A 14,689-nucleotide genomic window follows, 5' to 3' on the forward strand; every position below is an offset into this window, starting at 1 on the left:
CAGCACATTAGATAACATCTAAGGAAGGACTGGGCGAGAATGACCGAGTGAAGCCATCCTGTGCATATTCCAGACCACCAGCACTAGACATCTTGACGCCAAGATCCCCTGGCTCCAAGGAATAAGCGACTTATGGAGGACACCTGGACCCTTTTCCTTGTTCTGACTAGATCCTGGATGCCTGGGAGGATATGTACACCAGACCACAATCCTCAGTAAAAATCCCAGATCCAAGCAAAGATGAGACTATCTTTTCCCTTTCTGAGTCTCTTGGATGCTCTGTCTGTATTTGCACTCTTTCTATATCTTCAATAAACTCTGCTCTCATGCCCTCGCAGCTCATGTTTGATTTCTATCCTGCATGTAGACTCTCTTGGCTGGTCCTGTAGGAACGCCTCTGGGTCCTTGGACCCAGCCTGCCTACACCAAAAGGAAACATTTGAATTGAAGGTGTTCAGGACAGGGCCCCCCAAGAATGTGCCACTTTGGCATGCGGGTTATTTTGAGCTGAAGGTACTTGAGACCCTATGGGCTTAAGAGGAAATTTTGCCCCTCCCTTAACTACATAGAAGAATCTAAATTGGGGGCCCTTCCCAGAATAAGAGTTATTAACAGAAAGAAGTTTTACCTGAATGATCCATCTGCATGGCAGGGCAATCATCTAATTACCAAATATCTGCTCTTCTTATCACCCTGTGAATAACATTCCTTTTCTGAAAGTCCCAAACCCCTACTCGTTTTTAGTTCAGAATGATAAATATACTTCATTTTGCCTATCTTTCATGGCGATGTGGATTCCCCATACATATACTTACTAAATTCTATTTTCTCCTATTAATCTGTCTCATGTCAACTTGATTCTTAGTCCAGCTAGAAGGACCTTTTAGGCGACAGGAATTCTTTTTTTTTTTTAAACCATGTTTTATTTCAAAAAATATATCAGATTCTTTTCCAAAGAACATATACTTGAAATTTGTGGAGTTTCACAGTTTTACAAAATTCAGGAACTGTCAACTTTCTTCCTCTCTTAATAGTCAGTTTATGTTCCTTATTTTTTTCTTCCAAGATTTTATTTAAATTCAAGTTAGCTAACATATAGTATAGTATTGCTTTCAGGAGAATTTAGTGATTCATCGCTTACATATAATACCCAGGGCTCATCCCAACAAGTGTCTTCCTTAATGCCCATCACCCATCTAGCCCATCCCCCACCCACTTCCCCTCCAGCAACCCTCATTTTTTCTCTATATTTAACAGTCACTTATGGTTTGCCTCCCTGTTTTTATCTTATTTTATTTTTCCTTCCCTTCCCTATGTTCATCTGTTTTGTTTCTCAAATTTCACATATGAGTGAAATCACACAGTATTTGTCAAGTCTCTGACTGACTTATTTCACTTAGCATAATACACTCTAGTTCCATCCACATTGTTTCAAAAGACTTCATTCTTGATGGCTGATGTTCCTTTCAACTTTTATGTCACATCTTCTTTATTCACCAGTCAGTGGACATTTGTGCTCTTTCCATAATTTGGCTATTGTTGTTGATAATGCTGCTGTAAACACTGGGGTGCAGGTACCCCCTTTTAATCAGTATTTTTATACCCTATGGGTAAAGACCTAGTACTGAAATTGCTGGGTCATAAGGTAGTTCTATTTTTAACTATTTGTGGAACCTCCATACTGTTTTCCAGAGTGGCTGCACCAGTTTGCATTCCCACCAGCAGTGAAAGAGGGACTGAAATGGTGGCATGCAATACCAGTATTTATCAACACTATTATTAATAAAGAATTTCTACAAAATGAACCTGCATTCTTGGTTCACCTAACATGCAAGTAATAGCTCCTTCACAATGAGTAGCACTACCATTTTGGATGAAAGTATTGACCTTTGGGCAAGAAGTAAATAGACACTGGAGGAAATTATGTTCCAATGTTTCAGGTTTTTGTTGTGCTGTTGTTGTTGTTCCTGCTGATTTCTCAAAGTTAATTCTAATTCTAACATTAGAAACTATAACAAAACATTGATTAACATAACATTTATAACAGAACATTTTGTTCCCTAACTCTAGGATTTCTCAGATTTGGAGTAAAAATTAAAACTGAACTAAACACTGAACTGCTTCATGAAATTTGAAAATTTCTTGAATAATGTTTAGAAATTCCTTGACAGAAAGTATGTTCTTTAAAATTGATCTGGACATTCTGAAAAAGCTCTCCAATGTAATAGTTTCCAGTTGTTGAGGTTAGCTAATGTTTTTTGTTTGTTCATAACAAGTTTATAAAACTATCTTATTAAAATAATTGCTAAAATATCTTAGATTGAGTAATTTATATGTATTGGAAAGTTGCTAGTATCCTCAACTATAATCAAAGTGACTTAACTTTTTGTTAAGAATATTGCACAGACTTGGGAGGGTTTATTTTTTAGGTAAGAAATACGTGTTACCTTTTATCTGAGGTCCAGTATTTGATTTTGTAACAGCATAAATTAATCTAAATAAATTAGTACAACAAAATCTACAAATCAATGATAAAAATAAAAAGGGGATATATACTAATTGATTCGCAATCCAAACTATTTTATTCTCCTACTACAGTAGTTCCCCCTTATCTACGAGAAATACATCCACGACCCCCAGTGGATGCCTGAAACATCAGATAGTACTCAACCCTAAATAAACTATGTTTTTCCTTATAATAAAAATTATGATGAAGTTTACTTTATAAATTAGGCACAGTAAGAGATTAAAAACAATAATTAATAGGGGTGCCTGGGTGGGTCAGTCGATTAAACATTTGATTCTTGGTTTCAGCTCAGGTCATAATCTCATGTTCATGTGTTCAAGCCCCACATTGGGCTCTATGCTGGTGGCACAAAGCCTGCTTGGGATTCTCTCTTTCCCTCTCTCACCACCCCTCCCCTACTCACTCTCCCTCTCTCAAAATAAATAAACTTAAAAAATAACTAATAATAAAATAGAGCAATTATAACAATATACAGCAATAAAAGTTATATAGAATATCGTCTCTCAAAATATCTTATTGTACCATACTTACCCTTCTTATCATGTGACATGATAAAATGCCTATGCGATAAGATGAAGTGAGATGAATGATAAGCATTGTGATGTAGTTTAGGCTACCGTTGACCTTCTGACCTTATGTCAGGAGAATCATCTGCTTCCAGATGACTGCACAAGACTGAAACCACAGAAAGCAAATCCGTGGATAAGTGGGGACTACTATACTAAACCACTAACTGGGAAATATTCTGCCTCCCTTAACCTTGACCACCAGTGCCTCTCATCTGAGCTTCTCTACCTCTGGTCACACCACTGTAGGAGCACAGTGCTCTGGAAGTCTCTCCTATCTGCCACTTATTATATCACTTCATCTGAAACAGGATTGGCCTTTTTCTCATTTTCCTCAGCACAAGTGAGATCAATCTCTCATTCTTAATAAGACCCTCTTTAAAAACTGGAAATAACAGGAAAGAAGAACAACCCCTAGAGGAGCTTCCAATCACTGGTCAAGGCCAGACCCATGAAGGTCTCTTTGGAAGTCAGTACCCTGCCTCACTTCTGACTTGGCCAAAGAAACAACACTCTTCAACCGTGGAATTCCAGAACCCTGAAAGAGTCTGAGAGTCCAGGAAAATGTCTCCTCTCCAGGTAGTATTCCCACCTGGGACCTACCTCTAAGAATCTTCACTTCTGTCTCAAAATTAACATTGTCCTACTGTGGAAAGAAAAGAGGAAGAAAAAATGTTCAAAACTTGTGGTCAGAATGTCTTTTCTGAGAAACAGTTATTTTCTTTATTAAAACACTTCATTATGCTATTTAGTAATTTATTTTTTTTCTATTATTTAAAAAGGGAGGCCCAGGATATGATCAGAAAACAGACTTGAAGGGGCAGCTGGGTGCCTCAGCTGGTTGAGTGTCCAACTCTTGATTTCAGCTCAGGTGATGATCACAGGGTCATGGGATCGAGCCCTGCATCAGGCTTCATGGTAAGCTTGCAGTTTGCTTAAGATTCTCTCTCTCCCCCTGCCTTTCTCCCCCACTAGCACTTTATCTAAAATAAAAAATAGAAAAAATAAAACAGAGTTGGAGGAAGAAGAATTCTAAAATATTCTGCATAAACAAATGGAAGTGAAAAGAAAGACAGGGTAGCAATACTTGTATCAAAAAAATAGGCTTTAAAACAGAGACTGTAGGTGTGCCTGGGTGGCTCAGTCGGTTGGGCATCCAACTTTGGCTCAGGTCATGATCTCATGGTCCATGAGTTCAAGCCCCGTGTCAGGCTCTGTGCTGAAAGCTCAGAGCCTGGAGCCTGCTTTGGAATCTGTGTCTCCCTCTCTCTCTGCCCCTCCCCTGCTCATGCTCTGTCTCTCTCTCACAAAAATAAACATTAAAAAAATATTTTAAACAGAGACCATAACAAAAGAAGGACACTATATAATCATAGAGGGAACAATCCAACAAGAAGATACAACAATTGTAATTATTTATGCACCCAACATGATAGCCACAAATACATAAAACAGTTAATAACAAACATAAATGAAGTAATCAATAGTAACATAATAATAGTAGGGGACTTCAACATCTTAATTACATCAATGCTAGATCACCCAAATAGGAAATCAATAAGGAAACAATAGTTTTGAATGACTAGATGGATCTAACATTGTATCCTAAGACAGCAGAATACACATTCTTTTTTAAGTGCACCTGAATATTCTCCAGAAGAGATCACACATTAGGCCATAAAACAAATCTCAACAAACTCAAAAAGATCAGAATCATATTATGTATCTTTTCCAACCATAATGCTATGAGACTAAAAGTCAACCACAAATAAAAAGTCTGGAAAGAACACAAATACATGGAAGTTCAATAGCATGCTACTAAACAATGAATGACCATCTAGGAAATCAAAGATGAGATTAAAAAAAAAATACACGGAACAAATAAAAATAAAAATACAAGAGTCCAAAATCTTTGGGATGCAGCAAAAGCTGTTCTAACAGGGAAGTTTACAATAGTACAGGCCTACCTCAAGAAACAAGAAAAATATCCACAAACAGCCTAAACTTACACCTAAAGGAGCTACAAAAAGAAGAGCAAACAAAACCCCAAACCAGTAAAAAGAAGTAAATAATAAAAATTAGAGCATAAATAAACAAAACAGAACTAAAAAAAAATAATAGAACAGATAAATGAAACCAGGAGCTAGTTCTTTGAAAAGATCAATAAAATTGACAAGCTTCTAGCCAGACTTATAAAAAAAAAAACAAAACAGAGAGAGAGAGAGGATTTAAATAAACAAAATCAGAAATGAAAGAGGAGAAATAACAACCAACACCAGAGAAATACAGGAGTTATAGGAGGATGTTGTGAAAAATTATATGCCAAAATATTGGACAACTTAAAGAAATGAATAAACTATTAAAAACATATAACCTCTGGGGCACGTAGGTGTCTCAGTCTGTCAAACATCCAACTTCGGCTCAGGTCATGTCTCATGGTTCATGGGTTTGAGGCCCATATCGCACTCTGTGCTCACAGCTCGGAGCCTGGAGCCTACTTCGGATTCTGTGACTCCCTCTCTCTCTGCCCCTCCCCTGCTCATGCTCTGTCTCTCTCTCAAAAATAAATAAACATTAAATATATACATATATTTATATAACCTCTAAAACTGAATCAGGAAGAAATAGAAAATTTCAATGGACTGATTACCAGCAATGAAGTTGAGGCAGTAATCAAAAAAACTCCCAACAAACAGAAGTCCAGGACTGGACGGCTTCACAGGTGAATTCTACCAAACATTTAAAGAGTTAATACCTATTCTCAAATTATTACAAACAATGGAAGAGGAAGGAAAGCTTCCAAATTCAATCTATGAGGCCAGCATTACCCTGATACTAACAACAGATAAAGACACTACAAAAAAGAGAACTACAGGCCAATTTCTCTAATGAACATAGATGCAAAAATACTCAACAAAATATTAGCAAACTGAATTCAAACAATACATTAAAAAAATCATTCACCACGATCAAATGACTTATTCCTGGGATGCAAGGGTGGTTTAATATTCACAAATAAATCAATCAATGAGATACACCACATCAACAAGAGAAAGAACAAAAACCATATGATCATTTCAATAGGTGCAGAAAAAGCATTTGACAAAGTACAACATCCATTCATGATAAAAACCCTCAACAAAGTAGGTTTAGTGGGAACATACCTCAGCATAATAAAGGTCATGTATGAAAAACCCACAGCTAACGAAAAACTGAGGACTTTTTCCCTAAGATCAGGAACAAGACAAGGATGTCCACTCTCACTATTTTTTTCACCATAGTGTTGAAAGTCCTAGCAACAGCAATCCAAAAAAATAAAGGGCATCCAAATTGGTAAGGAATAAGTAAAACTTTCGTTACTTACAGATAACACGATAGTGTATAAAGAAAACCCTGAAGGCTCCACCAAAAAATTCTAGAACTGATAAAAGAATTCAGTAAAGTCACAGGATATAAAATCAATATACAGAAATCTATTGCAATTTCTATACACTAATAATGAAGTAGCAGAAAGAAAAATTAAGAAACAATCTCATTTACAATCACACCAAAAAGATTAAAATACCTAGGAATAAACTTAACCAAGGAAGTAGAAGACCTGTACTCTGAAAACTATAAAACATCGATAAAAGAAATTGACGATGACACAAACAAATGGAAAGATGTTCCATGATCATGGATTGAAAGAACAAACATTGTTAAAATGTTCATACTATCCAAAGCAGATTTAATGCAATCCCTATCAAAATACTAATAGCATTTTTCACAGAACTAGCAAATAATCCTAAAATTTGAGTGGAATCACACAAATCTTGAAAAAGAACAACAAAACTGGAGGTATTACAATCCCAGATTTCAAGATATACTACAAAACTATAGTATACAAAACTGTGGTAATCAAAACAGTATGGTACTGGCACAAAAACAGACAGATAAATCAATAGAACAGAACAGAGAGCCCAGAAATAAACCCATGATTATATGGTCAACAATCTTTGACAAAGGAGGCTAGAACATGTAATGGGGGGAAAAAAGCAGTATCTTCAACAAATGATTGCGGGAAAACTAAACAGCTACATGCAAAAGAATGAAACTGGACCACTTTCTTACATCATACACAAAAATAAACTCAAAATGGATCAAAGACCTAAACGTGAGACCAAAAACCATAAAAATCATAGAAAAGAACATAGACAGTAATTTGTCTGACATCGGCTATCGAAACATTTTTCTAGATATGTCTCCTGAAGCAAGGGAAACAAAACCAAAACTAAACTATTGGGGGCACCTGGGCGGCTCAGTAGGTTAAGCGTCCAACTTTGGCTCACATCATGATCTTCTGGTCTGTGAGTTCGAGCCCCGTGTCAGGCTCTGTGCTATCATAACAGTTCAGAGCCTGGAGCCTGCTTCAGATTCTGTGTCTCCCTCTCAGCCCCTTTCTCTCTCTCTCTCTCTCTCTCTCTCTCTCTCTCTCAAAAAATAAACATTTAAGGGGCGCCTGGGTGGCTCAGTCGGCTGAGCGTCAGACTTCGGCTCAGGTCATGATCTCACAGCTCGTGAGTTCGAGCCCCGCGTCGGGCTCTGTGCTGACAGCTCGGAGCCTGGAGCCTGCTTCTGCTTCTGCTTCTGTGTCTCCCTCTCTCTCTGACCCTAAACCACTTGCATTCTGTCTCTGTCTCTCTCAAAAATAAATAAATATTAAAAAAAATTTTTTTAAAAATAAACATTTAAAAATAAATAGATAGATAAATAAAAATTTAAAAAATAAACTATTGGGACTACATCAAAAGAAAAAGCTTCTGCACGGTAAAAGAAACAATAAACAAAACAAAAAGACAACCTACTGAATGGGTAAAAATATTTGCAAATGACATATCCAATAAGGGGTTAGTATCCAAAATATATAAAGCACCTACATAACTGAACATCAAAAACAAAACAAAACAAAACACCAAATAATCCAATTAAAAATGGGCAGAAGACATGAACAGACATTTCTCCAAAGAAGACATACAGATGGCCAGAAGACACATAAAAAGATGTTCAACATCATTCATCATGCAAATCAAAACTACAATGAGATATCACCTCATACCTATCAGAATGGCTAAAATCAAAATCACAAGAAACAAGTGTTGGTGAGGATGTGGAGAAAAAGAACCCTTGTGCACTGTTGGTAATGCAAACTGCTGCAACCACTCTGGAAAATAGTATGAAGGTTCCTCAAAAAGTTAAAAATAGAACTACCCTATGATCCAGTGATCACACACTAATGCGTATTTACCCAAAATATACAGAAACACTAATTCAAAGAGATACATGCATCCCTATGTTTATTGCAGCATTATTTACAATAGCCAAATTATAGAAGCAACCTAAGTGTCCATCAACAGATGAATGGATAAAAAAGAAGTGGTGTGCGTGTATGTGTGTATATACATACTAAGAAACACTGCACATACATACTAAGGAATATTAGTCATAAAAAAGAATGGAATCTTGCCATTTGCAACAATATGGATAGATTTAGATGGTATAATGCGAAGTGAAATAAGTCAGTCAGTGAAAGACAAATATATGAATTGATCATATGTGATATTTACAAAATAAAACAAATGAACAAAGGAAAAAAGAGACAAAAAAAGACTCTTAACTATAGAGAGCAAATTGGTGGTTACCAGAGGGGAAGTGTGGGGGGGAGAATGGATGAAACAGGTGAAGGGGATTAAGAGTACACTTATCAAGTGGCTCCTGAATGGCTCAGTCGGTTGGGTGTCCAACTTCGGCTCAGGTCATAATCTCACGGTTCATGTGTTCGAGCCCCACGTTGGGCTCTGTGCTGATAGCACAGAGCCTGGAGCCCACTTCGAGTTCTGTGTGTCTCCCTCTCACTCTGCCCCTCTCCTGCTCTCATTCTGTCTGTCTCTCTCATAACTAAGTAAATGTTAAAAATAAATTCTAAAAAAAAGTACACTCAGCATGATAAGCACTGAGTAATGTACAGAATTGTTGAATCACTATATTGTACACCTGAAACTGCATGTTCAGTATATTGGAAATACAAATGAAGTAAATAAATAAAATGTTCATAAGGATTAAGAAGGCCTTAATAGATTTGCCTAATAGATTAAGGAAAGAGGGCTAGGTACAGATCACACAACCCAGGGAGAAAGAGGGGCCAGCTACCATCGTGGAAGGCTAATGCCAAGAAAAAGAGATGAGTGCTAAGTCTTTGCCACAGAGAATAATCACTTACCTTTCAAGACCTAGAATGAAAAATATCTTGTTTTGTTTAATGTGCTGGCTCAGGGCATGGCTAGAACTTTTCACCGAAAGCCTTTAGTTAAAAGTCTGTACCCTTATGACTTATTTGTGAGAAATAAAACAGGGTAATGTCCAGTGTGAGGTGATGGAATGTGGGAAAGGGTCAGCACGTGAGAGAAGTGAGGCCCAGAGTAGATGAGTAATTCAGTGGAAGGACCGGAGGGAACAGAGCCTTACATGCCACATCACTGTCCCCAAGTCCAGGAACCCTCCAAGATAAAGGGAGGAGACACTGGGTTTCCCCTAACATAGGATGTTAGAATAGGATATTTTTCTTGAACAACTGAAAACATAGTGACCTCAGCAGATCATAGAGCTTTGGAATATCAGAAACTCCAGCCCATCCTTAGAGATGTGGTATGGCCTTCTGGTCCTTATGAAAGAATCTCAGCACAGCCCTGCTGCCTTTTTATTTCTTCTCTTATACACTCTGAGGAAAGTCATTCACTATGAATAAGTCCCCTGTACTTGAAAAAGAAATTAGCAATCCTTTTGTTTCTCTCTTCATACCTAAGTGAACAGAGATTAGTGAAAAAAGATAAAGCATTTGTTCCATCATGTTATTACTTCTCTAGAACAGTCTCCCCCATGTAGGATGTGTACTACTTAGAGACTGGATGAAGATTCACTATTGTGTGGAAAGGAAATATTAGAAATATTATGTGTTGTGTAATGTTCATAGTTGTAGTTCTCAGTAGCATGTAAGTAACTGACAAACAGACACATCCTGAGAGCGTATGCCCACATTTTAATCGTTTACTTGATGGGACTGAATTGGAGACTATTGATGTTAAAAAGGAAGAAAGAAAGAAAGAAAGACAGAAAAAAAGAAAGAAAGAAAGAAAGAAAGAACCATTCATTCACTCTAAATAAGAAATGATCTCAAGTGGATTTTCATGAAGGCAAATTTGTAGCTGGTAAAACCAGATCCTGAATTTACATGAGCCAACTTACTAGTCCATTTACTTTTAATGGGAGACAATTACTTGCTGTCTCCTGAACACAAGCAAAGAATTCCCACCTTCCAACTTCTAAACTGAATGTCGAATATTCAGACAACCCAACTTGCCCAAAAATGTAAATTCGCTTAAATAATTATTTTATCATTTCTTTATATGCCCTCAACAACTTTGAAAATCTTAGAGAAGGGACAGCTGGCTGGCTAGTCAGAGGAGTGTCTGACTCTTGACTTCAAGGTCATGAGTTCGAGCCCCACATTGGGTATAGAGATTACTTAAAACTAAAATCTTTTAAAAAAATCTTAGAGAAATTGGTTCCAAATATAAGAAAAAAATATGCAAGAATTTAAATAATCATTTTCAGGGTGCCTGGGTGGCTCAGTGGGTTAAGCATTGGACTCTTGATTTCAGCTCAGTTCATGATCTCATTGTTCAGGAATTCAAGCCCTGCATCAGGCTCTGTGCTGACAGCGCTAAGCCTGCTTCGGATTCTCCTTCACGCTCTCTTTCTGCCCCTCCCCTGTTCATACTCTCTTTCTCTCAAAATAAATAAACTTAAAAAAATTAAAATAATCATTTTCAAGTGGCTTGTTTTCGCTACCGTTATAAAAATAAAATTATGACTGGTAAGAAATCTAACAAGCAGAAAGACAAGCACTGGAACTGTAGTTCCACAAGGGCACTAACTCAAAACAGGTTGAAATGTTTTCATATTTTTAATAAACATTTCTCCTGATTACAAAAATATGTTATAAATGTTGAAATTATTTTGACTGCATTTTTAAACGTAAAACTATCAAGTTTTTCAATGTGACATTTTTCTGTGTACAAAAAAAAAATTCAAGGGGCGTCTGGGTGGCTCAGTCGGTTAAGCGTCCGACTTCGGCTCAGGTCATGATCTCGCGGTCCGTGAGTTCAAGCCCCACGTCGGGCTCTGTGCTGACAGCTCAGAACCTGGAGCCTGCTTCTGATTCTGTGTCTCCCTCTCTCTCTGACCCTCCCCCCATTCATGCTCTCTGTCTGAAAAATAACTAAAAATTTTTTTAAAAAATTCAATTATTGTAGATGAAACTAAGCCATAGTTAGAAAATACTATCACCACCAATAAAAATAATCTTGAAAACAATAAAAATATTAATAGCAGCTAAGACTCATGGAGTGCTAATTATGTGCCAGGCTCTGTTTTATGCACTTCATATGTATTAATTTAGTGGTCCTGAACTCAAGCTGCCCATTATGGCCATTAGAATTGCCAAGGGAGAATAACAAAGAAAACGATGGCTGGATTTCACCCGCAAAAGAGACTGACCCAGATGGACTAGAATAATAACCTGGACATTGGTGAATGTAATGTGCACCAGCATTGAAAACAAATACATTAACACAATCCCGAGAACAATCCTGGAAGGAGAGAGTAATTATCTCTGTTTTGCAGCAAGGAAAATGAGACACATGATACACAAGCAACAGGATTTGAACCCCATTCTATCTCCAAAACTTGAGTTTTTTACCACTAAGCTCTACTACCCCTCAAAAACCACAAACCACTTAGTACTTGAGGGAGTGGTTTCATTCACATGGTATGCATAAAAGATCATTTCTATAATTTCTTTGCTGTTAGATTAAAAAAAAACTTTGGGGCTGTCTGAGTGGCTCAGTCAGTTAAGTGTCCAACTTTCGATTTTAGCTCAAGTCAGTATCTCATGTTTTGCGGGTTCGAGCCCAGTGCTGTCAGCACGGGAGCCTGCTTGGGATTCACTCTCTTCCCCGCCCCACTCTTGCTCCTACTCTCTCTCTCTCTCTCTCTCTCTCTCCTCTCTCTCTCTCTCTCTCTCTCTCTCTCAAAATAAATAAACTTAAAAAAAAAACTTTTGCATAACCTTGGCTATAAAAACAAACAAGGCTGTGATCCTGGAATTACTCTGCTTTGCACATGACTGGAAAGCTGAGCAAGCCTTAGCCAGTGCTGAAATCGGGATTTCACTGTTTACCAAGCGTGATCTCCCCGGTTGGCTAACTTGGTGTCCCAGAATCCCTCCTGCAGTCAGCTGTCTCAGGGTTGGCCTGTACTTCTTCCTCACCCTTTATTTACCAAGAAAGTTCAAATAAATAATACAGGTACACACAGCAAACAGGAAAAGTTTCTTTTTTTAGCTGATATTTCCCCTCCAGGGCAAATAGGCTTGAAAGTTCAGAAGCCATTTGCCAGCAGTTTTCCTCATTGCACTCTTCACCTATTCTAGCTCAAATAGAGGGTAATAAAATACTCATTTAGTTTAAAAAAAAAAAAAGGCAGGAGGGGTAGTGGGGAACGAGAAGAAAACCCAATGCTGTGTTACCAAGAGGTTTATCTGGCTACCAGTCACATGAGTGACAACCTTGCATAAAGTAACCTGAATCTTGTCAGACCACAAAGCATTCTTCCTGCTGGCCAGAGGTGGCCTGTCTCAATGCCAAAGGCAAGAAATAAGGTGAGTAGAATTTAGTTGGGAGAAAAAAAATAGATGATAGCACTCTATCTATTTACAGAGGAGAAATACTACCCTCTGAAATGCCGGGGGGGCACAGGGTGTGACCCAGGCAGTTATCAGCTAACATGAGATGTGGAGTGTAAGGTAGGGGGGTTACACCAGTGACTTGGCAAGGAACGAGGGAGCAGAGGCAGAGTCACAAAGTGGCATCCAGACCTTCCACACCCTGTGGGGTCTGTGCCACTGTTCAAATAAGGCATCTCATGGTATGATTCGATCAAGGTGTTTTAGACAAGAGGACATGTACTGAGCACAGTCCACAGCCCTCTGTGCTAGGTGCATGTCAGTGTCATCTCACGTGACCCTCACAACAATCCTGAAAGGGGGGTATTATTATTTCCCAGCAACATTCCAGTAGTAAATAGGTAGAATGGATTTGAAATGAGGTACATTCGCTTTTAAAACCTTCCACTCTGTGGCACACTATCTCTACCCTGGGCTTCAGGTTTATTTGGTGCAACCAGTCTTAGTGAAGGCACTTCTGAGCCACCAGCAGGGAGGAGCACAAGGCAGAAGCTCCTTTGCTGGCGGGAATCAGGTTGTCCCCTAAGACTCTAAAGCTATGTGTAACAGTTCATTTCTGTAATTTTTTTGCTTTCTCGGATTCTGCTTCTTGACTGGCTCCTACCATCTCCCCTCACATCCTAGGCAGATGGCAATGCCCGCCCCTGGTCACGTGCCAACTACTCTCAGAAAATTCTCCCACCCCAGAGAGGCTCCAGTCCACTTGACATAATTGTCCCAAAGCTTTTATTTCTGCTCCAACAGCTGAGTAATCAGTTCACGGGGTCATTTGGCCTTTTGTCACCCCCTTTTTGTAGCTATTCTCTGGGACTATATGATTAGCAGGTCAGGGAGAGACTTCTCATTCATTCAGGAAGAATGTATAGAGTATATACTATCAAGGGGGAAATGTTCTAGGTGCTGGAGACATAGAGAGCACTAGAATTGAGTCCTTCCTTCCAGTGCCCTAGGGGTCTGCTCACTTGTTACAATGAGTACTGCCTGGAGACAGAGTCCCGAATTCTGAGCAAGAGTACCTGATTTCCTCATCTGTAACTTCCTTCATGGGAGAGCCAGGGCAGGAGCCCAAAGTCGGCAGTTTGACTCAGAATTGTTCTCTTTATTCCAATTATTTGGTGCTGTCTTCCAGAGGCTTCTGGTCTGAGAACTGTACTGTGTTTCCTTCACCCTACCTCTTTTTGGGAGCCAGACCCCTTTACAAAAGGTCAAGATGACAGGATAGGTATGTTAGGGCAGTCAGTGCCCTCTGATGAATGGAAACGGCTGCTCTGTTCGAGCAGCAGGTTGGAGACATACCCAAGGAATAAATAAAATGAATCGACAGTAAGAGAGGGTGAGAGAGAAAGAGGAAGATGGGGAGAGAGGGAGAGAGGAAGAAGTGGAGGAGGCATAGGGGAGAAGGAAAGAAGAGAAAGGGGGAAGAAGAAGAGGAAGGAGGGGGAGAGAGAGATTTTTCAGGCAAAATCCTTAGGCAGGATTGTTATTTGCATTCAGTAAAAGTCCTATTTCTCCTTGATTAAAAACCCACTTAATATTAGAGGGGGTGTGGCATATTTATTTACTGTTATTTCTTAGCAGTGCTCAAAGTTACAATGCACCTGTTACTCAGAGATCCAGAAAGGGCAGGAGAGGGGAGGGAGGGGAGGAGATTTAACGTGAAACTTGGCTTAACTTTCACAATTTCAGAATTACATTTGTTCCCTATTCCCTTCCCATTTTTCACTGTTTGTTTTTTTTTTGTTTCGTTTTGGTTTTTAG

At 38.6% G+C, this 14,689-nt stretch overlaps 1 protein-coding gene across 4 annotated transcripts in view; it reads right to left on the reverse strand.

Annotated features, from left to right (window-relative positions):
* EGF (epidermal growth factor) overlaps positions 1–14,689 on the reverse strand; it is a 105,175-nt gene that overhangs the window by 89,463 nt on the left and 1,023 nt on the right. The gene's annotated exons all lie outside the window — the stretch shown is intronic.

This window comes from Panthera leo, chromosome B1 (genome assembly GCF_018350215.1).
Source record: "Panthera leo isolate Ple1 chromosome B1, P.leo_Ple1_pat1.1, whole genome shotgun sequence".
Lineage (NCBI taxonomy): Eukaryota > Metazoa > Chordata > Mammalia > Carnivora > Felidae > Panthera > Panthera leo.